The sequence below is a fragment of the Chanodichthys erythropterus genome, chromosome 1, assembly GCF_024489055.1.
Source record: "Chanodichthys erythropterus isolate Z2021 chromosome 1, ASM2448905v1, whole genome shotgun sequence".
In the NCBI taxonomy this organism is placed as follows: Eukaryota; Metazoa; Chordata; class Actinopteri; order Cypriniformes; family Xenocyprididae; genus Chanodichthys; species Chanodichthys erythropterus.
Genome location: NC_090221.1, coordinates 16,516,332 through 16,526,054, shown reverse-complemented (window position 1 = coordinate 16,526,054; position 9,723 = coordinate 16,516,332).

Here is a 9,723-nt window from a genome sequence, read left to right as displayed (position 1 = left end):
TACACAGTACAACCATTTTAAACACTGATAATAAGACATAACTTGAGCATCAAATCAGCATATTAGAATAATTTCTGAAGGATCATGTGACACTGAAGACTGGAGTGTAATGGCTGCTGGAAATTCAGCTTTGCCATCACAGGCATAAATTGCATTTTAAACAGTATTTTTGATCAAATAAATGCAGCCTTGGTGAGCATAAGAGACTTCTTTCTGAAAATAAATAAATACATAAACAAATAAAAATAAATAAATAAAATAAATAGGGCTGTCAAATGATTAATCGCGATTAATCGTATACAAAATACAAAAAAAGTTTGAGTTTGCATAACATATGTGGGTGCACTGTGTGTAATTATTATGTATATATAAATACATACAAGTTAATGTATATATTTAAGAGAAATATGTTATTTATGTACAAATTTTTTATTCATATATAATATAAATTATATAAAATATAAATAAATACATATACTTGTAAATATTTTTCAAATATATACATGAATGTGTTTGTATTTATATATACATAATAATTACACACAGTACACCCACATATATTAGGCAAGCTCAAACTTTTATTTTGTATGAGATTAATCGCGATTAATCGTTTGACAGCCCTAAAAATAAATAAAAAAAATCCTACCAACTCCAACATTTACGGTGGTAAGGTTGCAGTTCTCATCGTTTACTTTTTTTATGGGGGTGGGGTGGGGGGGGATCAAGCATTTTCTTCCCTTTTTGGCAGAATATCAGGTTCATACTCACCCTTATCACACTTTTCCTCCACCTCCATGGGCACTTGTTCATCTGATCCATCCCAGCCTTGGAATTGAATTAATCCGCCTCTTAGACATCAGTTTGGCAGTTGCATTCCTTTCTATTTTTAAATTTGCTATGTGAAAAAAAATCTTAGACCTAAGTTGTATAACTGGCTCTCTTTAAAGGGTTAGTTCACCAAAAATTGAAAATTATGTCATTAATTACTCATCCTCATGATGTTCCAAACCTGTAAGACCTTCGTTCATCTTCGGAACACACATTAAGATATTTTCGATAAAATCCGATGGCTCAGTGAGGCCTGCATTGACAGCAAGTTAATTTAGACTTTCAAACGCCCAGAAAGGTACTAAAGACATATTTAAAACAGGTCATGTGACTACAGTGGTTCAACCTGTAGTCAAAAAAACAAAATAACGACTTTATTCAATAATATCTAGTGAAGGGCGATTTCAAAACACTGTTTCATGAAGCTTCGAAGCATTATGAATCTTTTGATTCAAATCAGTGGTTCAGAGCGTGTATCAAACGATCTCAAACTGCCAAAGTCACGTGATTTCAGTAAACGAAGCTTCGTTACGTCATAAGTGTTTCGAAATTTCAATGGTTCATGTGCCTTTGTCAGTGCTCCAAACCAGTGATTCGAAGCAAAAGATTCGTAAAGCTTTGAAGCGTCATGAAGCAGTGTTCTGAAATCGCCCATCACTAGATATTGTTGAATAAAGTGGTTATTTTGTTTTTTTGGTGCACAAAAAATATTCTCGTCACTTCATAACATTAAGGTTGAACCACTGTAGTCACATGAACTGTTTTAAAAATGTTTTTAGTACCTTTCTGGGCATTTGAAAGTCTAAATTAAATATCTTAATTAGTGTTCCGAAGATGAACAAAGGTCTTAAGGGTGTGGACCGACATGAGGGTGTGTAATTAAAGACAGAATTTTCATTTTTGGGTGAACTAACCCTTTAACTCTGTAATTGTTTTTTGAACAGATTACTCTAGTTATGTCCCAAAACCTAATGAATCGCCTCACATAGGCAGCACCCTAACCATCCTAGAACCTCATAAATGAAGATTTGGAATGCTCTACATAGGCAACTCAGCTAAAATAACAAAGAAAAAGAAAAAAATGGCCAGATTGACAAAATCAAGTGCCTCAATTGCAAACAAATAGGGAACAAATGGAGGATTTTATCTCATTTGCTGTTTTTGCTGTCATGCATACAGTGAGTCACTAAAAACATTTTTTATCAGAGCAGTGAATGACATTTCTAGATCTCCCAAAGAGCAGCTGCTGCAATTACTTCTACATTACCTAAATAATCACCTAGAAATTAATGACATAGACATCCCCCTCCCAGACACACTCAAACACATTCATCCCATTTTGGGTTTTTATAATATACCAGTCACACAGCTGTTTTTACTTTGTCTTATTTCCGAAATTAAAGCCCATTGCATATGACCCCAATTTTTTCAGGGCTGCTTCATTATTCTGTTTGATGAGTGGTCTTTTTCTCTCAGGCATACGCAAATCTAAGCTTGTGAGTTATTTATTTATTTATTTATTTATTTATTTATTTTCAGATACAAAGAAGGTAGTTTGTATCATGTAAGAAGTCCACAATGATTTAGCGGCTTATTCTCAGCTTAAGCACCAATCTTGCATTAGTTCAAACAAGATTAAGAGTGTAACTTGGTGTATCTGCAAAGTACAAGAGGGAGTTCTGCATACACATACTATATATGTATGTGTGTATACATATACACACACATACATATATAGGAAACTGTAATTCTATAAGATCAGAATACTATTCCACTTTCCATTTTCATTAATTTCATTTTTTTCCCCCATTCAGTCACATTAAAGAAAACCTCCTGCCTGCTGAGATGATCAGTCAAGCCACTGTCTGCATTGCCATGGCAACACTTAGAAAGTTTGACCATGAAAGTGTTCCAATAGGAGACATAACAAAGAGACATCACTCAAGGTCTTCCAGAAAAGCTGCATTTGCCCAATGAAGTGTGGCTGATGCGTGTTACATGACAAACTTTATCACTCTGAGGCTGAATAGACAACAACATCAAGGGCAGAGAGATTTAAATGAAAATGTTTTGAAGAAGAAAAAAAAAAATCTGAGGGTAATATTAAGGATTAATAGTTGGAGCAAATACAAGACCAAAGATCCAGCTGGTACTGTAATCTTTTTTACACTTTTAAAATGGTGCCTATATATGTGAAGCTGCGTAAAATGTGTGTAAATCTTCATCTTTTCTTAGTGTTTGTCCCTGCTAATCTCATAGCGGGCCTTTCTCACTTTCTGCGGGGAGTGCACAGAGGTTAAGTAGGTCCGGTCCAACAAATAAATAATGAATGAAAGGACAGTAATTAAGTACACAGATCAGACAAGGCCTAAAGAACCTTGGATGGTGACCCCATTCTTCTGTTGTTTAAATAAAGCCCAAAACTGCCTTGCTTTCTGCTTGTTTACCTCCTTCTCTGAACCACTGAACAGCAGCCTAAAGCAAGGACACTAGAACATTCAAGAATGAATTCATCTCAGCCACATACAGCAACAATATCTATCTATCTATCTATCTATCTATCTATCTATCTATCTATCTATCTATCTATCTATCTATCTATCTATCTATCTATCTATCTATCTATCTATCTATCTATCTATCTATCTATCTATCTATCCATCCATCTATCCATCTATCCATCCATCCATCTATCCATCTATCCATCTATCTATCTGTCTATCTGTCTATCTATCTATCTATCTATCTATCTATCTATCTATCTATCTATCTATCTATCTATCTATCTATCTATCTATCTATCTATCTGTCTGTCTGTCTGTCTGTCTGTCTGTCTGTCTGTCTGTCTATCTATCGATTCAGCCTTTCTGTAAATAGGATTCTCTTCCACAGTGTTCGATATAATGCCTTTGTGAAAACAGTATTTACTGATGCTTGCTCTAACTCTGTGTGCTGTCCTCAGAAATAAAGAAGGAGGTGTGTAAGGTGAAGCTAGGTTGCAGCTGAGGAGACGGAACACTAGGCTAGATATTCTCAAGTGGGTACAAAGCATATTAAGGAGAGCACATTGATTCGGGCAGCCTCTGGAAATTTAAAGTCTGCACAAAGTGAACAGTATATCTGGATACCCTGTAGTAAAACTAAAAAATTGGAAAACTAAAAGAAAGTCAGAAGGAATTGAATGTAAAATGAAAAAGTAATGTATTAAATGTCTTTGGTGTTTAACATACAGTATTTCTTCAGGTTCTATCCAAGTACGCACACGCGCACACACATCAGAAAGACGTCTGTGAAAGAGCAGAGACAGTAAGAAGATAAAGACGGACCACTTCTAGAAAAATCAATGGGAAAAATCAAAACGTTCAATATGGCAGCTGTAAGAAAAGTCCTGCCTTTCAATCAAATGCTTTTAATCTAGAATGTTAATGCATATAAGCTTGACTACACTATATTTAAATAGCATAAAATCCTTACTATTTCTGACATATTCTGTGGAGACAAAAAGAGTATAGTAGTATGTTATCTAAAATGCATGCCATCTATATAAAAATCTATTTTTATAGTTTCTTCCCCTTCTCATTACCATTCACAAGTGAAACAGCAGGATCACTGCCTTTATGGTACTTTACTGCATATCGCTTTAACATTAACACCTGCCATACAGGGTCGTTTTTATAGAAGTTGGGACATGCCACTTCACAGTGACACTACATTAGCATTAACTTGATGGACAGAGATGTTTTCTGGCATTTCCCCTGTACATTAGGCACAAAAATCTGCACTTGAATTTTTCTGCCAGCGCAGTAAACACTCCAGTCATTTGGTGGGCAGATTGTATCACATTAGTGCACTAAAAATCCAGGCAAATTGCTCAGCAAATTTGGCACATGGTGTTCAGAAGTTAAATGTGGTGCATTGATACTGTTCAATGTCAAAACTCATCACTCTCTCTCTATTCTCACGATCACTCTAGCGTACTGATGGATTGTTTCTGCACAGTAGCTTTTGTCTCTGATGCTGTATATAATTACATAAACAGCGTTAGAGGTGCTTAATTGCTTTTGGCACCATTAATCTTAAGCTCAAACTCTATACAATCTTAAAGTTTGATGGTGTAATATTTATATTATTCAGTGTAAAAATTCAGTTTAATTGCATGACTCACCTATTATTCAGAAAACACATATGTAAATTTCCAAAGCAATTGTCAACCATTGTGATACTATAAAAATTAATGTTATTAATTTAAAGCGCTCATATTTTTCTGAATAGTATGAACACAATGAAACTAAACTGACTATATACACACCTGGATTTGTCCATGAAGCATCTGACCTGAGACAGTGATTTAGGGCTGCATAACGATTAATTGTGATTAATCGTTTGCAAAATAAAAGTCTGTGTTTACGTAATATATGTGTGTGTTCTGTGTATAATAATTATGTATATATAAATACATGCACATGCATGTATATATTTAAGAAAAAAATATATTTATATATAAAATATTTATATTTATATGTAATATAAAATATATATAATATGTATATTTATTTATACATGTATATATTTCTTAAATTTATACATGTATGTGCATGTATTTATATAAACATAATTATTATACACAGAACACACACATATATTACGTAAACACAGACTTTTATTTTGCAAACGATTAATCGCGATTAATCGTTGTGCAGCCCTACAGTGATTCTGGTGGCTGTACATGTAGCAAGTGTAAATGGGGTGTTTTGAGACATTTTCACCTCCAACACAACCTCAGGGGACCTTCGGATTACGCTTTCCCAGGAAGAGACTCTCGGCACGCGGTCCAGAGTCTCAGATCTACTCATGCCTGCCAGACAGTCTCTTGGCAGTCCCAATGCCTTTGTCACAGTCATCTTATTTGAGCCAGCCCATTTTTATAATAAGCCAGACAGTAGGCACTGCCAGACTGTGCTCTCAATCTTTTTTTTTTTTTTTGGTAATATTTCCCACCTCAGCAAAGGGTAAGTGAAGGTTACCATGCGGTATGTTTGCGGGCAACACTGACAGACTCGCATCAAGTGGGCTGTGTTTTTCAGCCCCATGTGGTGCAGACTGGCAGATTTACATGTTAGAACAGCATTTGATTAATCTCCAACCTTGACCATCACACATCATTGGGTAAAGCCTAAAATTGGGGGATGGGGGATTTTCAGAACTTTGCAGGGAAACCAAATTCATGTTGGACTTGCCATAAAGAACCAGCAGACAGCTCCAGCTTAGAAACAAAGGCAGTATCCAGTCTTGCAGATCTTGCTAGAAGGATGAAATTCCTGCCAGGTTGCATTCTGTTGGGGCCTGTAAAACTGGCTATTTCTGCACAGCAGGACCAAGCAGTGAAAGGAAACAGGAATACTAGAAAGTAGAGGGCTGCAGAGAGACAAGTTTATGCGTGGGAGATGAATGGAGTTGCACAGGAATCCTTTCTGCAGTCGTCTGAAAAAAACCCACATTCCTAAGAGCAGCAAAATTATAATTGAAATACAGTCTACTTAAAAAACTTGGGATGAATTTCCTTTATCAGTTGCACATAGTAAACTCTATTAAGCAATGAGAGGGAGGAAGATTGAGAGGGAATTTTGTTGGGTTTCCATGTTTTATAGGGATTTTTCATATACATAATGATTGTTATACTGTACAAATTGTATTATATCCCCTAACCCTACCCATCACAGAAAACTTTCTGTATTTTCACCTTTAAAAAATAAAAAATAAAATCTGTATGAACATTTCAAATTGTTATCACAGGTTTTATTGCTTAATATTTTTTGTGGAAACTGTGATACATTTATTTATCTTTGATGAATTGTTGAATAAAGTTGTTATTTTGTTTTTTTTTGGTGCACAAAAAATATTCTCGTCACTTAACATAACATTAAGGTCGAACCACTTTCAAAACAATAGTATTTTTTTTTTTTTGTAAAGTAAAAGTCTTCTTGTAAAAGACTATTACTTTTAATCATTTTAATACATCCTTGTTGAAAAAAAGTTTTAATTTCTTCTTACTGTCTTACTGACCAGAAACTTTTGAACTATATAGTGTATGTAAGCATTCCGCTTCACGTCGTGCCTAACAACGCCCTTCAGCCGTGACTTATTCACGTGACTTATATTACCTTATTGCTTTTATTAAATGGTTATTACACAATACAAATATTAAAAGCAAAAATATATAAGCCAATAACAATTTAACTTTCATGAAATAAACTCTTACTAAAAGCCTTCCTTCCGATGGAAAAAATAGTCCCTGACTGTGAACAGCAACATAAGTTACATTATTACGCCATTAGATGGCGGCAAAGACTGTCTTTATGAGTGTGTCAGTCAGTAGCGAAGACTTTTACATTGAAAAGACTGAATTGTTGTGAACAAGAAGCAACTGACAAATGCTTTGACTAGCGCTGTCAGTCACGGGAAAACCCCTTAACTGTTAAAAGGACAAGATAATACATCAGACATTTAAACAGATTTTTTATTATGAATATAGGACTGACCTGAAGGAAAATGCTAAATCTGAATGCAGGTAATAAACTCGCTCACTCAATCTCTTTCTCACAACACTCTTCTACATAATACAGTAAGCGTCAATAAACAATATCAATTGAGAACATACAGTTTACGTTGCTAAGAGTGGTTGCCAAGGGTGTTATGTAGTGATACACAGAATCAATGGGTGAAGAGTTCATAGCCTTGTTTTATCGTGAATAAAACACAGCTATTGACCAATCAGAATCAAGGACAGGAACTAACTGTTTTATAAATAACTATTATTAAATAAATAAATGTAAAAATGGACTGCACACAAAATCAGTGGTTTTGCAAAAACCTTTTGAAGTGCTACACACATTTCTATAAATATACCTGAATATACGCAACTATGTATCCTTCTAAAAATTACATACACTCTACTGCTTGGGAAGAGATTCCTAAATCAATGGCGTGTACTAATATGCTTGAGTGCTGATTTGATTGAGTTTAAACAAATGCTATATTGAAAGGAATTGATTTTCTTGCATGCCTCCTTCCATTTACTGTGTTTCTAGCTGGAGAGGGAATCATAGCAGAAAGGACCGACTCTTACACTAAGATGTAAGGTCCCCCGGATACCCTCCCCGGCATGTGTGCCATGTGGATAATGAGAGGTGTCAAGCAGCTTACTGAAGCGCTTTAGTTTCTCCATGCAGCTTCTCATGCTTCAGCCTATCTGTATCAGAACCCTGCATACATCCCCCAGTCTATAAAACATAGCAAACAGATTTAGCCAGCACAAAAATTTGACTTGGTTCCATTTTATATTCATTAGAATTTGTGTGTTGCATCACGTGGATCTGTTGCCCATTTTTTGTTCTTCTCATCTAATTTACTGCCCTTCTGTCATGCTTTCCATTTATTTATTTATTTATTTATTTATTTGTTATCCGGGTTGACTATGATGATCAGAATCCTCAGTTGCTATGCTTGCGTAGGCGTAGTCATTTTACATAAAGTGCCATGAGGACGGGAATGTGAAACGGGCTTTTGTTGCTGGAAGCAAGGCACACATTAAGAGAAATGTCACTAATTTGGAGAGTGAATCACTGCAATCAGAAGGCATTGTGAGGGGCGCTTGCAGCGGTGCACATTGGATGTCGCATCGGCTCCAACGTGATAATGAATGCATGTGTAACCAGTGTACACAAAAGCACAGTTTAACTGGGAGTGCTGGGGTTTGGGGGGGCTCATTACGGCAGGATTGCAGCCATCGCTTCATGCCCTAGAGGGGAATTCCAGAGAAGTCCCGTCAGCACTGATGAATTGTTTTTATGACTTTATAAGGGTTATGTAACAGATGCACTATATAAAATCCTGCAGTTATTAATGCTGTTGTTATTGTAAAGGCTGTGGAGACAACTGACCCTTTCTTCCTCTTGAGAACGGAGTGCTCAATCAATGACAAAAGTAATGTAAGTCTCTCAAAAGTGTTCTCAAAAAGTGTGAGAGGGACATTTGATCAGTCTGGATGACAAGGCAAGTCAGTCACATTGGCTAACTTTTTGATAGCCCCGTTGCTCTTTATGTTCTTTATACTGACTTTATACTTTATACTTTACTACCAATTCAGATCAATAAATTATTAACACAAAACATTCTTGAACATATATAAAACAAATCTAGACAATGTGTACTTTTGTCTAGACAATGTGTAGGCTACCTTTGCAAGATAAAACAAAAAGGTTATTCATCACACTTCTTTCTCACTATATTTAATGATAACATCTGCATGACATTTTCAAAGTTAAACTCTTGTACTTGGATTTACCTGGGGAGACCAGACCTAAATGCATCCCTTTCACAAGGGAAATAAAGATATGGCTAAATATGTTGCCTAAATGCTTACATAAGTGATGTCGGTTTCAAGTTCAAAGTGCTGTTCTCATGAACACTGCAGCTGATTCAAGAAAATACCGTGGACAGGTGGACAGGTGGACGGACGGACGGACGGACGGACGGACGGACGGACGGACAGACAGACAGACAGACAGACAGACAGACAGACAGACAGACAGACAGACAGACAGACAGACAGACAGATAGATAGATAGATAGATAGATAGATAGACAGAAAGATAGATAGATAGACAGAGAGACAGACAGATATATAGACAGACAGACAGATAGACAGATAGACAGATAGATAGATAGATAGATAGATAGATAGATAGATAGATAGATAGATAGATAGATAGATAGATAGATAGATAGATAGATAGATAGATAGATAGATAGACAGACAGACAGACAGACAGACAGACAGACAGACAGACAGACAGACAGACAGATAGATATTGAATTGAATAGATAGATAGATAG